Source organism: Molossus molossus, unplaced genomic scaffold (genome assembly GCF_014108415.1).
Source record: "Molossus molossus isolate mMolMol1 unplaced genomic scaffold, mMolMol1.p scaffold_m16_p_3, whole genome shotgun sequence".
NCBI classification, from domain to species: Eukaryota; Metazoa; Chordata; class Mammalia; order Chiroptera; family Molossidae; genus Molossus; species Molossus molossus.
In genome coordinates, this window is record NW_023425366.1 from 98,389,834 (window position 1) to 98,406,268 (window position 16,435).

Sequence of the window (16,435 nt, forward strand, 5' to 3'; positions counted from 1 at the left end):
TTACCACAATAAAACTAGTTGATGGAAGTTTGAATGCATTGTCTCAAAGTTTCTGACATCAAGTGCCTTCTTTTTTTTTTTTTTATCCTCACCCGAGGACATTTTTCCATTTTTTGTTCAGGTAGAGTGGGAGGGAGAGAGAGAGAGAAACATCGATGTGAAAGGGACACATCGAGTGGCTGCCACCCGCACAACCGACCAGGGCCGGGGACAAACTGCAACCGAGGTACATGCCCTTAGCGGGAACCGAACCCGGGTCTCTCTGTACTGCAGGCCGACGCTAGGTTTGGACATTTCTTACATTGACATTTACTTGGCATAGTTGGCAAAATTCTGAAGAAGCACACCCAGGACCACTCTGCAGACCCAGACCCAGTGTGAGGTACAAGCAAAGGCTCATTGTGCCCCACCTGCTCTCTATTTCATATGGGGTGGATGGGACTGGCCCCAAGACACAAATATTTTAAATCCCTGGCCAGTATGGCTCAGTTGGTTGGGCATCATCCTGTGTACCAAAGGTTTTGGGTTTGATTCCTGGTCAGAGCACATACCTAGGATGCAGGTTCGATCCCTGGTCCGGGCAGTTATGGGAGGCAACCGATCAATGTTTCTCTCTCATGTTGATGTTGCGCTCTCTCTCTCTCTCTCCCCTCCCTTTACTTCCCTCTAAAATCAATAAACATATCCTCGGGTGAGGATAAGAATGTTAAAAAGATCATTTGACTGCCACCTGGAGATTTTATTGGAAAAGACATCAAATAAAAGACACTTTCCAACTTCATTGGAAGGGACCTTATCAGGCACCTAAGTGCGAATGGCTAGCTACCCTGTCTGTGGACATGAAAAACTCCTCTAGGACAGGAAGCTGCTGAAATCAGAGGTAGACAGCTATTCCAAGACATTGACAAAGCCTGTAAATCTATAGATTGATATTGAATTCAGAATCCATTTTGTCTTTACCTGTCTGCTAATTATATTAAACATAATAATAGTTATATTTGTTCTTTGGGTTTTTCTATATAGTCTGTTTATGATTACTGAGTATATATAACATAACTGTTAAAAAAGAGTAAAACAACAACATGAGAGCCAAATCATAACAGATATTAAGACATATTATAGGCACGGTAATTAAAGCAGAGTACTGTTAGGATAAAAAAAATAAAATAAAATAATGAAATAGACAACAGAGACCAAAGCAGCCACTTGTATATATAGAAAGGATACATAACTGAGGGAACAGATGGACAACTCAAGAAAAGCTGTAAAAATTATTATACATATGGGAAAAAACTGGATTTCTATTTCATACATAAAAATGAATTCTAGCCTAGCCAGTGTGACTCAGTGGACTGAGTGTCGTCCCATGGACTGAGAGGTCCCCATTTCCGGTCAGGGCACATACCCAGGTTGTGGGCTCAATTCCCGGGGGGGGGGGGGGGGCGTGCAGGAGGCAGCTGATCAATGTATCTCTCTCACATTAATGTTTCTCTCTCTCTCTCCCTACCTGTCAGTCTAAAGAGTCAATAAAAACATATTTAAAAAAAATAAAATGCATTCTAGATAAAGAGCTAACTATAAATGAACAAAACTTGAAAACTTTTAGAAGGAAACATAACTTCTTAGGGCAGAGTGAGGTGGAATGTATTTGCTAAATATGACCCCCACTTCCTCCATCAAAAAAACACAAGTCATAAAAGAAAGGTGACTTTTTAGGCCACTTTCATAAATTATGATAAAAATAGCTATAGTAATTACCATTTATCACTTACAATATGCTGGTACCAGGCTAAATACCTTAATCCTTATACCCATCTAGAAAAGTGTCATTGGCCTTATTTTACAGATGTGCGAACAAGCACTCAGACAAATTGTACCCAAAGTCACATAGCTATCAAGGATACAAACCAAGATTCAGCCTCAAGTCTATCAGGCTCCAGTTCCTGTTCCTTTGTCTCTAAACCTTTGTCTCTAACACCCAATGTGTGTGTAGGTGAAGATACACCCAGATACATAACTGTGATATAAACAAATGTTAGGGTATATATGCCCATCTCCCCAGCTAGTTCATATTAGATATTCAGTAGGTGCTTGAAAAATAGGACTTTCTGCCCAGGCCAGTTTGACTCAGCAGTTAGAGCATCAGCCTGTAGACCAAAGTGTTGCAGGTTCAAATCCAGTCAGAGTCTCGAGGGAGGCAATCAATCTCTCTCTCTCTCTCTTTCCCTCCCTCCTACTCTCTCTAAAAATCAATGAAAAAATACTCTTGGGTGAGGATTTAAAAAAAAAAGATTTTTCTTTATGCCTGTCACCCTGGGAAGACAAAACAGCTGGGGTGTGATAGAGAATAAGAATAGCCACAAATTGTGGGGCAACTGCAATGTGCTAGACACACCTGTGCACACACCACTGATTCTATGCCATTAGAGTTAATTCTGTAGCTGGAGGGGTCCTGATGGGCTAAGATCTGGCATATATATATATATATTTTTTAATTTATTTATTTTTGTTACAGATGTTTTTCCTTTTTCCCCCATTGACACCCTCCTCCTGATCCTGTCCCCCTCATCCCCAGTATTATTATCTATGTCCATGGCCATGCATACATGCATATAATTTCTGTGGTTTATCTCTTCCCTCCCCCCATCCTGCCTTTTGAGGTTTGTCAGCCTGCACCCTACCTCTATGTCCTGGGTCTGTTTTGTTCATCAGCTTGTTTTGTTCATTATATTCCACAAATAAGTGAGATCATGTGGTATTTGTCTTTCTCTGATTGGTTTGTTTCACTTAGGATAATACTCTCCAGGTCCTTTCATGTCATCTCAAAGGATAAGATATCTTGCCCTGGCCGGTTTGGCTCAGCGGTTAGAGCGTCGGCCTGCAGTCCAGAGAGACCCGGGTTCAGTTCCCGCTAAGGGCATGTACTTTGGTTGCAGTTTGTCCCCGGCCCTGGTTGGTCGTGCGGGTGGCAGCCACTCCATGTGTCCCTTTCCCATTGATGTTTCTCTTTCTTTCTCTCTTCCTCTCTCCCCTTCCCACTCTATCTGAACAAAACTCTCTCCCCTTCCCGCTCTATCTGAACAAAAAATGAAAAAAATGTCCTCAGGTGAGGATAAAAAAAAGGATAAGATATCTTTCTTTATTACAGCTGCATAGTACTCCATTGTGTATATTACCACAGCTTTTTTATTCACTCATCTATTGATGGACACTTGGGCTGTTTCCAGATCTTAGTGATTGTAAATAGTGCTGCTATGAACATAGGGATACATATATTCTTTCTGATTGGTGTTTCAGGCTTCTTAGGATATATTCCTAGAAGTGGGATCACTGGGTCAAATGGCAGTTCAATTTTTAAGTTTTTGAGGAAACACCATATTGTTTTCTATAGTGGCTGCAGCAGTCTGCATTCCTACCAGCAGTGTACTAGAATCCCCTTTTCTCCTCACCCTCACTAACACTTGTTGTTTGATGATTTGTTGATGGCAGCCATTCTGGCAGGTGTGAGGTGATACCTCATAGTTGTTTTAATTTGCATCTCTCTGATGATTAGTGATGTTAAGCATTTTTTCATATGTCTCTTGGCCATTTGTATGTCCTGTTTGGAGAGGTGTCTATTTAAGTCCTCTACCCATTTTTTTTTTTTTTATTACTCTCACCCGAGGACACTTTTGTATTTATCTTCAGATAGAGTGGGAGGGAGAGAGGGGGGAAGAAAGAGAAAGAAACATCAATGTGAGATACATCGATTGGTTGCCACCTTCATGACCCCAACTAGGGCCGGGGACAAACTGCAACAGAGGTACGTGCCCTTAGTGGGAATCGAACCCGGACTCTCTGGTCTGCAGGCCAACACTCTACCTCTGAGCCAAAATGGCCAGGGCCCTCTGCCCATTTTTTAATTGGGTTATTTGTCTTCCTTTTGTTGAGTTGTATGAGTACTCTATATGTTTTGGTAATTAACACCTTATCTGATGTATTGTTGAAATATATATGTGTATATATATTTTAATATATATATATGTTTTTTAATTGATTTTAGAGAAAGAAGAAGGGAGAGAGACATCAATCAGCTGCCTCCTGCACGCCCCCTACTGGGGATGGAGCCCACAACCCAGACTAGGCATGTACCCAGACTAGGAATCCAACTAGCAACCTTTCAGTGCACAGGGCGATGCCCAACCACCTAAGCCATACCAGCCAGGGCAAGATTTGGTATACTTTTTTGTTCAGTGGCTGAGGTGAAAAGAAATTAGGGGTATAAAAGAAAAAGGGCTCTGTGGCATGTGGTAAATTTTTCACTATTTCATTATTAAATGTCAAATGGTATATAAAATTTACAGCCCACTTGACCAACTTTGTGACTTTGAAATATGTTTTTATTGCCCTGGACGGTTTTGCTCAGCGGTTAGAGCGTTGGCCTGCGGTCCAGAGATACCCGAGTTCGGTTCCTGCTAGGGGGATGTGCCTTGGTTGCAGTTTGTCCCCGGCCCTGGTTGGTCATGCGGGTGGCAGCCACTCGATGTGTCCCTTTCATGTCGATGTTTCTCTCTCTCTCTCTCTTTCTCTCTCTCCCTCCCATTCTATCTGAACAAAAAATAGCAAAATGTCCTTGGGTGAGGATAAAAAAAAAAAAACTAATTCATCCTCTGAAATATGTTTTTATTGACTTTTTTTTAGAGAGAGAGAGAAAGAAACATTGATGTGAGAGAAAAACACCAATCAGCTGCCTCCTGCACAACCCCCACTGGGGACCGAGCCCACAACCCAGGCATGTGCCCTGACTGGGAATCAATCCAGGACCTCTCAGTCCATGGAGCGATGCTCAGTCCACTGAACCACACCAGCTGGGCAATTCTGTGATTTTGATTACAGCTAAGGAAAATGAATATTTTTCAAAGTTTTGTACAATGTTTTGGCTTGTTATTATAGAGTGTTCAAAAACTGCCTTAAAAAATAAAGTGTCTAAAATAATGAAATCCACTCCCTCCCAGTTCCAACCATTGTTAACAGTTTTTGGTGGATCCTTCCCAGACATTTTCTTCTAGGCATATACAATCATTTCAAAATACACTTGCTAAATGCAATGTGGTATCCTGGACTGGATCCTGGAACAGAAAAAAAAAAGACATTAGTGGGAAAACTGGTAGTATACCAATAAAATCTGGAGTTTAGTTGATATTAATGTATCAATGTCAATTTATCAGTTTTGACAAATGTATCATGGTTATGTAAATTCTTGTTAACATTAAGGGAAACTAAGTGAAGAATACATAAGAATTCAGTGTACCATTTGGCAACTTTTCTGTAAACCTAAAATTGTTCCAAAAGAAAAACTTTATTTTTAAAATACACTTTAAAATAGGAATCATATTGTACAATATTATGCAAATTGCTTTTTCACATAACAAAATGTGGGGACATCTTTCATGCTGAAATCACTTCTTCTTTTTTTTTTTGATGGCTGAATAGAACATCATTAAATGGATGCACCACAATTTATTCAAACAACATCCTCTTGCTAAACACTTAGATGGTTGCAATTTTACCACTGCTACAAACTAGAACTTCCTTGTATGTCTATCTTTCCATGTTTGCAGATATTTCTGTAAGCTCAATTCTTAGAAGTGGATTTGTAGGTCAAAGTTATATAAATTGAAATTTTTTCATAGAGCCCAGCAGGTGTGGCTCAGTGGATTGAGCATCCTCCCATGCACTAAGAGGTCGCTGGTTTGATTCCCAGTCAGAGCACATGCCCAGGTTGTGGGCCAAATCCCCAGTGGGGGGCATGCAGGAGGTGGCTGATTGATGTTCTCTCTCATCGATGTTTCTCTCTCTCTCTCTCTAAAAATCAATAAAGAAAAAAAATCAATAAGAACATATTTTTAAAAATAACTCTCCTGCTTTAAAAATAATAATAGCCCTGGCTGGTTTGGCTCAGCGGTTGGAGCATTGACCTGCGAACCAGAGGGTCCCAGGTTTGATTCCAACTAGGGCCATGTACCTCCATTGAGGTTTGTCCTTGGCCCCGGTTGGGGTGGTGTGGGTGGCAACCAATTGATGTGTCTCTCTGGCATTGATATTTTTCTCTCTCTCTCTTCCTTCCTGTCTCCCTCCCACTCTATCTGAAGATAAATGCAAAAATGTCCTTCGGTGAGGATAAAATAATAATAATAATAAATATAAATAATTTCTTCATAGATACTGTCACTGAGCCCATTTTTGTTCCCGCCAACCTTACAGGGACATGGCTGACTCCCTCGCCCCCTCTAACACACCTGGCCTTTATACTCTGTATCCCTGATGTCCATACAATTCAAGCAAGTGGGAGGAGTATTCTTCATATTATATGCCCTACCCAGCAGGTTTTTGTGTGGGGTACATTCTCTGCCAGCTCTGGGTATGACGATGTTGTGCATGCTGAGATCTAGGTCAAAGGCACTTGTGTACTTTTCTCAGGGGTCAAGCTGCACAGACTATGTTTCTTGAACTAGAAGCAAAAGACTATTTGAACACTTTCCAAGAGGCTGTGTGTGTGCTTGACTGACAGGTTTTAGACCACCTGCTCACGTGCTACAGTCAAGGGTGTGGGGCTGAAGTTTCAGGAGCATCACCCTTTTTGAACAGAACTGTGAGGGTGGAGTGTGATGGGGACTGCTAATTTGGAGAAGGTGGTCAGGAAAGGACATTCTGAGGGAGTGACATTTGAATGAGGTGAGGGAGTGAGTTGTGCAAATATTTGGGAAAAGATAGCTCCAGGCCAAGGGAATTGCAAGGGCAAATAACAACCTGCTCCTACCTCAGACTTGTAAGAACAGGGTTGTACTTTCAAAGAATGGCAAGGAGGCTAGGATGGCTGAAGCAGAATGAATGAGAGGGAGTGATGGGAAGTAAGCTCAGAGAGATGGCCAGGGACCAATTCATGAAGACCTTGTGGGCCTTTAGATCTCCTTCTACTGTGAAGCCACTCAAAGATGAGAGCAGAAAAGTAACAGGATGCGATTTACCTTTCAAAAGGACACCTGGGCCCTGGCCAGTGTTTCTCAGTGGTTAGAGCATCGGTCCTGCTCACCAAAGGGTTGAGAGTTCGATCCCCAACCCCGGTCGGTCGGGAGCGTGTGGAAGGCAGCCAATCCATGTGTCTCTCTCATATTGATCTTTCTCTCTCTCCCCCACTCCCTCCCTCCCTACCACCCTCTTTAAAAAAATCAATGAAAAAAAATATCCTCGGGTGGGGATTAACAAAATGACACCTGATCACTGCAAAGAATGTATTTCAAGGGCAAGCGTGGAAGCAAGGAGACCAATCGGGCCACTGTAGAAGTCCAGGCGCAAGATGGCAGTGGCATGCATTAGGGCCATTAGGGTTTCTCAACCTCGGCACTACTGACATTTTAGGCCAGATCATTCTTCATTGTGGAGGCCTGTTCTGTGCATTGCAGGATGTTTAGCAGAATTTACCCAGTTGTGACCACAAATTATTGATCCTCCCCAGCTGTGACAACTAAAAATGTTTCTAGAAGTTGCCAAATGTCCCCTAGGGGGCAGAATTATCCCAGTTGAGAAATATATTACTGAATTTAATGACAAGGAGGAGGTAAGAGGTATATTTTGATGGTAAAAGATTTGCTGATGGATGTAAGAAAAAGAAGAATCGAGAATGACTTCAATTAATAAATAAAGTGTGATATATACACACAATGGAATATTATTTAGTTTTAAAAGAAAGGAAATTCTGACACGTGCGATAAACCTTGAGGACGTTAGGCTAAGTGAAATAAGCCAGTCACAAAAGACAAATACTGTGTGATTCCACTTATATAAAGTACCTGGAGTGGTCAAATTCATAGAAACAGAAAGTGGAGTGCTTGTTGGAGGAGGAATGAGCATAGAGTTTTAGTTTTACAAGATGAAAGTGTTCTGGAGATTGGCTGTACAACTAAGTGAATATATTTAACAACACTGAATTGTACACTTAAAAATGATTAAGATGGGCCCTGGTCGGTTTGGCTCAGCGGTTAGAGCGTCGGCCCTTGGAGTAGAGAGTCCTGGGTTCAGTTCCCGCTAAGGGCACATACCTCAGTTGCAGTTTGTCCCTGGCCCCGGTTGGGATCCTGTGGGTGGCAGTCAGTCAATGTGTCTCTCTCGCATTGATATTTCTCTCCCTCTCTCTCCCTCCTGCTCTATCTGAAGATAAATGCAAAAATGTCCTTAGGTAAAGATTAAAAAAAAATGATTAAGATGGGCCCTGGCCGGTGTGGCTCAGCAGTTAGAGTATCAGCCCACAGATCAATGGGTCATGGGTTCGATTCCAGTTAAGAGCATGTACCTCGGTTGAGATTTGTCCCCAGCCCTGGTTGGAGTCATGCAGGAGGCAGCCACTCGATGTGTCTCTTTTACGTCAATGTTTCCCTCTCTCCCCCTCCCACTCAATCTGTGCAAAAGTGGAAAAATGTCCTCAAGTGAGGTTTAAAAAGAAAAATGATTAAGATGGTAAATTTTATGTTGCATGTATTTTACCATAATTAAAAGTAAAATTAAATTTAAAAAAATAGCCCTGGTCGGTTTGGCTCAGCGGTTGGATTGTCGGCTCGTGGACCAGAGAGTCCCAGGTTTGGTTCCTGCTAAGAGCACATACCTTGGTTGCAGTTTGTCCCTGGCCCTGGTTGGAGTCATGTGGGTGGCAACCACTTGATGTGTCTCTCTCATGTCAATGTTTCTCTCTCTCTCTTCCTCCCTCCCTCCGCTCTATCTGAAGATAAATGCAAGAATGTCCTCGGGTGAGGATAAAAAAAATTTGTTTTTAATATTGTGTTAAAAAAAAAAGTAAATGCAGTTTCTGGCCAACAGAGTCTGCTTGATTCTCAGAATGTGGCAGCTGCTGCCAGAAGATTCCTCTGGGCATTAGTTGCCCAGCACAAGAACACTTCCCCTTGGGGTGTTTCTGCCTTGCAGCCCTTTGGCCTTAGGCTGCTTCTGAAAGAAGGTGCTGGGCAAACGTAACATCAGTCTGCTTCTGATCATACAAAACTCTCCTTCCAACACCAGCACTTCACCAAACATGCTCCCTATAGTTGTCTATGAAAAGATCAAAGAGTGAAGCTTCAGTGACCCTAAGGGGAAATATTTGGCACATCTCTTCTATCCTCTGGATTTCACTTTTGTAGACTCTGTGGAAATTGCATTTTGTGACAGCACAAATGCGTTTCACAATGAGCCTTTCATTTCACAACCAGGGGCTTCACTGGATTCCCACTTTGGCCATCTTGCCTAGACAGACACAACAAGAAAGAAGGGTGATTTGGACACTGTTGTCAGATTTAATGCAACACATTTCCTGAGAACAGGGAGAGCTGTTAGAAGTGCATTAGGGCCTCCTTCCCCAGTTTTGGCGCTGTGAGCAGGACCTTCACAGCTGGCAAAATTCTTCACTGGCCAGATGAGAAACTGCTTTCCCTGGCAGGGAAAACTGCTTCCTCCTGAGAACTACATCTGACTAAGCCATCATATTCCTTTTGACTGACAAGCCTTGCCATTCCTTTCGACGAGGAGACCAGGTGTACATCGAGGTCTTTAGAAGAAAACATGCACCATCACCTCAGTGGAAAGGGCCTTATAAAATACTGCTGACCACCTACACCGCCATCAAAATAACAGAAAAATCCTCCTGGATCCATGTAAGCCATGCCAAAATAGACCCAAATCATGATCATTCTCAAGACAACTAGTAGGCAGTCCCAACAAGTGATGTTAAGAAAAGTTTTCCAGGGCAAGTTCATGGACCCCAGAAGCAGACAGCACCACAAAGTAGACAGTTTTCCCAAGATCAAGAAACTTTGCTTCCACTTATCCTCACCCCCTCTTGACATCCTCCCTTATGGATATACACTAAACACTCTTTTTAGTAATGATTTTCTATATTTATTCATCATAAAAAAAGAAGTATATTAGAAGACATTTTCATAACTGACCTAAGTGGAATCATCAAAGCCTTTGAGTATTTCTGCTCTCCCAGGAAGCTGAAGAGTGGAAGAGGCATTCCAGAATGTGGAGGACCAGTGAAATCCACTCACACACTGTGCACCAGTCCAGACAAGGTGTTTCCAAAGGATCCTTGAGAAGGTAAATCAGTGCATTGACCCCTGGGCGCCTGCAGTTTCTTATACCAGGAAAAACCACTTGTCCAAATCCATTCTTCACACCTCAAGATGATGATTTAGAGAAGTGCAAAAATGTTTTGCTTTTATTTTTAATTAGTCTGTTTTGTTCTTGTAAATCAGCTAAGACTTTTTTTAATGTTTTATTTTGAAATAATTATAGATTCACAGGAAGTTACAAAGAAATGTATAAGAAAGTCCCATGTACCCTTTACCTGGTATCCCCCAATCGTTAGTTACATCTTACATAATTATAGTATAATATCAAAACCAGCAATGTAATGTTCATATAATGTGTGTGTATAGTTATGTAATGCTATAATATGTGTAGATTCCTGTAACCATCACGACAATCAAGATAAAGACTACTCTATCATCACAAAGATCTCTTTTGAGCTATCCCTTCACAGTTATACCCTCTCCTCCCCAATCCCTAAACCCTGGCCATCACTAATCTGTTTTACATCTCTATAATTTTGTCATTTTGAGGATGTTGTATAAATAGAATCATATAGTGTGTAACCTTGTAAACTTTTTTTTTTTATCCTCTCCTGAGGACATCTTTTCCATATTTTGTTCAGATAGAGTGGGAGGGAGAGAGAGAGAGAGAGAAACGTCGAAGTGAAAGGGACATATTGAGTGGTTGCCACCCACACGACCCAACCAGGACCGGGGACAAACTGCAATCCGGGTCTGGGTAACCTTTTGTAATTATCTTTTTTCACATAGCATGATGCCTTTGAGATCCATCCAAATTGTTGCATATATCAATAGTTTGTTCCTTTTTTTTATCCTCACCAGAGGACATTTTTGCATATATCTTCAGATAGAGCAGGAGGGAAAGAGGGAGGAAGAGAGAGAGAGAGAAACATCCATGTGAGAGAGAGACACCAAGTGGTTGCCACCCAAACAACCCCAACTGGGGCCGGGGACAAACTGCAATTGAGGTACATGCCCTTAGTGGGAACCGAACCCAGGACTCTCTGGTCCACGGGCCGACACTCTAACCGCTGAGTCAAACCGGCCAGGGCTAGTTGAGAATTAGTCCGTGGACTGGCTATACCATGGTTTGTTTAATCATTTATCTATTGTAGGAATGTTTAGATTGTTTTCAGTTTTTGACTATTACAAATAAAACTGTTATAAACATTCTTATACAGGCTTTTGTGTGGACATAACATTTTCCTTTCTCTGGAATAAATGGCCAGGAGTATATTTGCTGGGTTGTATGATAAGTCTATGTTTAATTTATAAAAAACTGCCTGTTTCCCAGAGTGACTGAACCATATTTACATTCTCACAAGCAATGTATCTAGTTTCTTCACATCCTTATTAGCATTTGGTATTGTAACCATTTTTATTTTAGCCATTCTGATAGATGTATGGTGATCTCATTGTAGTCTTAAATTGCATTTTCCTAGTGGCTAGAATGCTGTTGAATATCTTTTCATGTGTTCATTTACCATCTGGATATACCTTTGGTAAAATGTCTCTTTATGGCTTACCCATTGTCTAGCTAGAGTGTTTGATTTTTTAATGCTGAATTTTGACAGTCCTTTATATATTCTAGATAAGAATACATCAGGAACAAGACAGGGATGCCCACTTTCACCACTCTTATTTAATATAATACTGGAAGTCTTAGCCACAGCAATTAGACATGAAAAATAAATAAATAAAAGAGATACAGATTAGAAAGGGGGAAGTGAAACTGTCATTATTCACAGATGACATGATATCGTACATAGAAAACTCTAAAGACTCCATCAAAAATCTACTAGATTTAATAAACAAATTTGGCAAGGTAGCAGGATACAAATTAACATCAAGAAATCGGCGGCATTCTTATACACCAATAATGAACTCATAGAAAGAGAAACTAAAAAATGATCCAATTTACCATTGTGGCAAAAAAATTTAGATACCTAGGAATAAACTTAAACAAAGAAGTAAAGGAGCTATTTGCAGAAAACTACAGGACATTGAAAAAAGAAATAAAGGAAAATATAAAAAAGTAGAAGCACATACCTTGTTCATGGATTAGAAGAATTAATATCAGTAAAATGTCCATAATACCCAAAGCAATCTATAGACTCAATGCAATCCCCATCAAAATACCAATGACATAGTTCACAGAATTAGAACAAATACTTCAAAGTTCATATGAAACCAAAAAAGACCCAAATAGCCACAGCAATCTTGAAAAAGAAGGACAAAGTAGGAGCGATCACAATACCAGATATCAGGTTATACTACAAAGCCACTGTAATCAAAACAGCCTGGTACTGGCACAAGAACAGGCATATAGATCAATGGAGCAGAACAAAGAACCCGGAAATTGCCCAAGACATTATGCTTAATTAATATTTGACAAAGGTGGCAAGAGCATACAATGGAATAAAGACTGCCTCTTCAATAAATGGTGTTGGGAAAATTGGACAGCTACATGCAAAATAATGAAACTAGACCACCAACTTATACCACACACAAGAATAAACTCAAAATGGACAAAAGACTTAAATGTGATGCGTGAACCCATAAAAATCTTAGAAGAAAATGTAGGCAACAAAATTTCAGACATTGTACGCAGCAGAATTTTCACTGATACAACGCCTAAGGCAAGAGAAATATAAGAAAAAAATGAACATATGGGACTATATCAAATTAAAATGCTTCTGCACAGCAAAAGAAACAACCATCAAAATGGAAAGGGAACCCACTGTATGGGAGAGCATAATTGCCAATGATATATCAGATAAGGGGCTAATTTCCAAAATATATAGAATAGCCATATAACTCAACAAAAGGAAGACAAAAAACCCAATTAAAAAATGTGCAGAGATGCCCTGGCCAGTTTTGCTCAGTGGTTAGAGCGTCGGCCTGCGGTCCGGAGAGACCTGGGTTCCGTTCCCGCTAAGGGCACGTACTTCGGTTGCAGTTTGTCCCCGGCCCTGGTTGGTCATGTGGGTGGCAGCCACTCGATGTGTCCCTTCACGTCGATGTTTCTCACTCTCTCTCCCTTCCTCTCTCTCCCTCCCATTCTATCTGTACAAAAAATGGAAAAATATCCTCGGGTAAGGATAAAAAAAAAAATGTGCAGAGGACCTAAATAGACACCTCTCCAAAAAGAACATACAAATGGCCAAGAGACATATGAAAAAATGTTTAACATCACTAATCATCAGAGAGATGCAATTTAAAACAACTATGAGGTATCACCTCACACCTGCCAGAATGGCTGCCATCAACAAATCATCAAACAACAAGTGTTGGCGAGGGTGTGGAGAAAAGGGGATTCTAGTACACTGCTGGTAGGAACGCAGACTGCTGCAGCCACTATAGAAAACAATATGGTGTTTCCTCAAAAACTTAAAAATTGAACTGCCATTTGACCCAGTGATCCCACTTCTAGGAATATATCCTAAGAAGCCTGAAACACCAATCAGAGAGAATATATGTATCCCTATGTTCATAGCAGCACTATTTACAATCACTAAGATCTGGAAACAGCCCAAGTGTCCATCAATAGATGAGTGAATAAAAAAGCTGTGGTATATATACACAATGGAATACTATGCAGCTGTAAGAAAGAAAGATATCTTATCCTTTGAGATGACATGGAGGGACCTGGAGAGCATTATGCTAAGGGAAATAAGCCAATCAGAGGAAGACAAATATCACATGATCTCACTTATTTGTGGAATATAATGAACAAAAAAGCTGATGAACAAAATAGACCCGGAGACATAGAAAGGAGTATGGTTCAGACCAACAGAACTCAGAGGAAGGGGTGTGAGGGGGATGGATGAGATAAACCAAAGAACTTATATGCATGTATGCATAACCAATGGACATAGACAACAATGCTGGGGGGGCGGATGGGGAGGAGGATGTCAATGGGGGGAAAAGGAAAAACATCTGTAACAAAAATAAATTAATAAAAATTGAAGAAAAAAGATATCAATTCATATATATATGTAGTGGAATATTACTGAGCTATAAAAAGGAATGAAGTATTGATACATACTACAACATGGATGAATCTGGAAAACTCTGCTAAATGAAAGGAGTGGGACACAAAACACCAGATATTTATTGTAGAATTTTGTTGATCTGAAATGTCCAGAATAGGCAAATCCATAGAGACAGAAAGTAAATTAGTGATTGCCAAAGGCTGGAGGGAATGGGAAGAGGGATGGCTACTAATGGGTATAGGGTTTCTTTTTGGGGTGATGAAAATGTTCTGGAATTAGATAATGGTGATGGTTGTACAACTCTGTGAATATACTCAAAACCAAATAGTCATATACCTTGAGCTTATTCCAGGTCTCCTAAAAAGGGAGTATGGACAGAGTCAAGAAGGCCCAGGACTGAGCCTAGGGCACCCCTTCATTTGCCTGCCTGTCATTCTATGCAATGTAACTGGATACGGGCAACAAAACATGAGGTGATATTTGTTGGGGTTTTTATGGGAAAGTCTTTCTAGCTTTAATTTTTTTTTTTTCTTTACTGATTTTAGAGAGAGAGGAAGGGAGAGGGAGAGAGAGATAAAAACATCGATGAGAGAAAACATCGATTGGCCGCCTCCCTCATGCCCCCCACTGGGGATTTGGCCCACAACCTGGGCATGTGCCCTGATTCAATTCTTGGTGACCTTTTGGTGCATGGGTCAACGCTCAACCACTGAGCCACACCACCCAGGCAAAGTTTTCCTAGCTTTTTTTTTTTTTTTTTCTCACCTGAGGATATTTTTATACTTGTTATCAGATAGAATGGGAGGGAGGGAGAGAGGGAGACAGAGGAAAACATGAACGTGATAGAGCCACATAGACTGGTTGCCTCCTGCACAACCCAACCAGTGGCAGGGACAATCTGCAACCAAGGTACGTGCCCTTGATCAAAATTGAAACCTCGACTTACGGTCCTCAGGCCGACGCTCTAACCGCTGAGCCAAACCAGCCAGGGTCTTCCTAGCTTTTAAAAGAGGACACAAGATAGGGATATTTCCCATTTCCTGGCTCTAAATATTGTCCTATTCACGATATACTCAGAACTGAGGCCACCATCTTAAGTCAGGAGGAAAGCCACCAAGAAGAGCAGCCAACTGGCTGATGTTGACAGAATAGACTGATAGGAAGGACCTGATGATGTCACTCCACTGAATTAACCAGTCCTAAAATGGGCTTACCTCTGGACTCTCTTTTTGAGCAACTTTGATTTGTGTTTTCTGTTACTTGTAGCCAAAAACACTGTCACTGATAGGATATCAAATGCTGCTGAGATATCGAGTAATACAAGAACAATGCAGAAGCTGGAGTTGTTCCCTGATATCTGCTCTCTCTTCTTTGCAGTGAGAGAATTCTTAGCTGGGCTGTGGCCATGAGCAGAAGTTCTAGCCATGAGATACAAGAAGAAGGGTTGTGGTCATGCCCTCTAAGAAAGAAGAATTAGCATGCCCTCTGTTTCTTCTTTCTTTCCCTTTTCATCGTCTGTTATGGACTGAATGTGTCCTTCTAAAATTTATTTTGAATCCCTGATCTCAAATGTGACCATGTATGGATATGGGGTCTTTAAGGGTAATTAAGATTAAATGAGGTCATAAGGGTGGGGCCATAATCCCATAGGATTAGTACCCTTATAAGAAGAAACAACAAAGAGTGCTCTCCGCCCTGGCCAGTTTGGCTAAGCGGTTAGAGCGTTGGCCTGCGGTCCGGAGAGACCCGGGTTCGGTTCCCGCTAAGGGCACGTACTTCGGTTGCAGTTTGTCCCCGGCCCTGGTTGGTCGTGCGGGTGGCAGCCACTCGATGTGTCCCTTCACGTCGATGTTTCTCTCTCTCTCTCCCTTCCTCCCTCTCCCTCCCTCCCACTCTATCTGTACAAAAAATGGAAAAATATCCTCGGGTGAGGATAAAAAAAAAAAAAAGAGTGCTCTCCCCTCTCACGTGAGGACACAGTGAGAAGGTGGGCAACTGCAAGCCAGGAAGAGGGTCCTCACCATGAACCAAAACCTGCCAGAACTTTGATCTTGGACTTTATAGCCGCCAAAACTGTGAGAAAATAAATTTCTATTGTTTAAGCTACACAGTCGATAGCATTTTAATGGGGCAGCCCACTCTGACTGATACATTGGCTGAAATAAAAGCTTGATGGCAGAGGCTACAGCAGCCCTCTTGGACCATAAGAAGGAAGCCCTGTGTTAAGAATGGCAGCATGGATGACATCTCCCAGAAGCCTCTGCTCTTCCTTTTCCCAAAAGCAGCCAGAGGTGACCTCTGAAA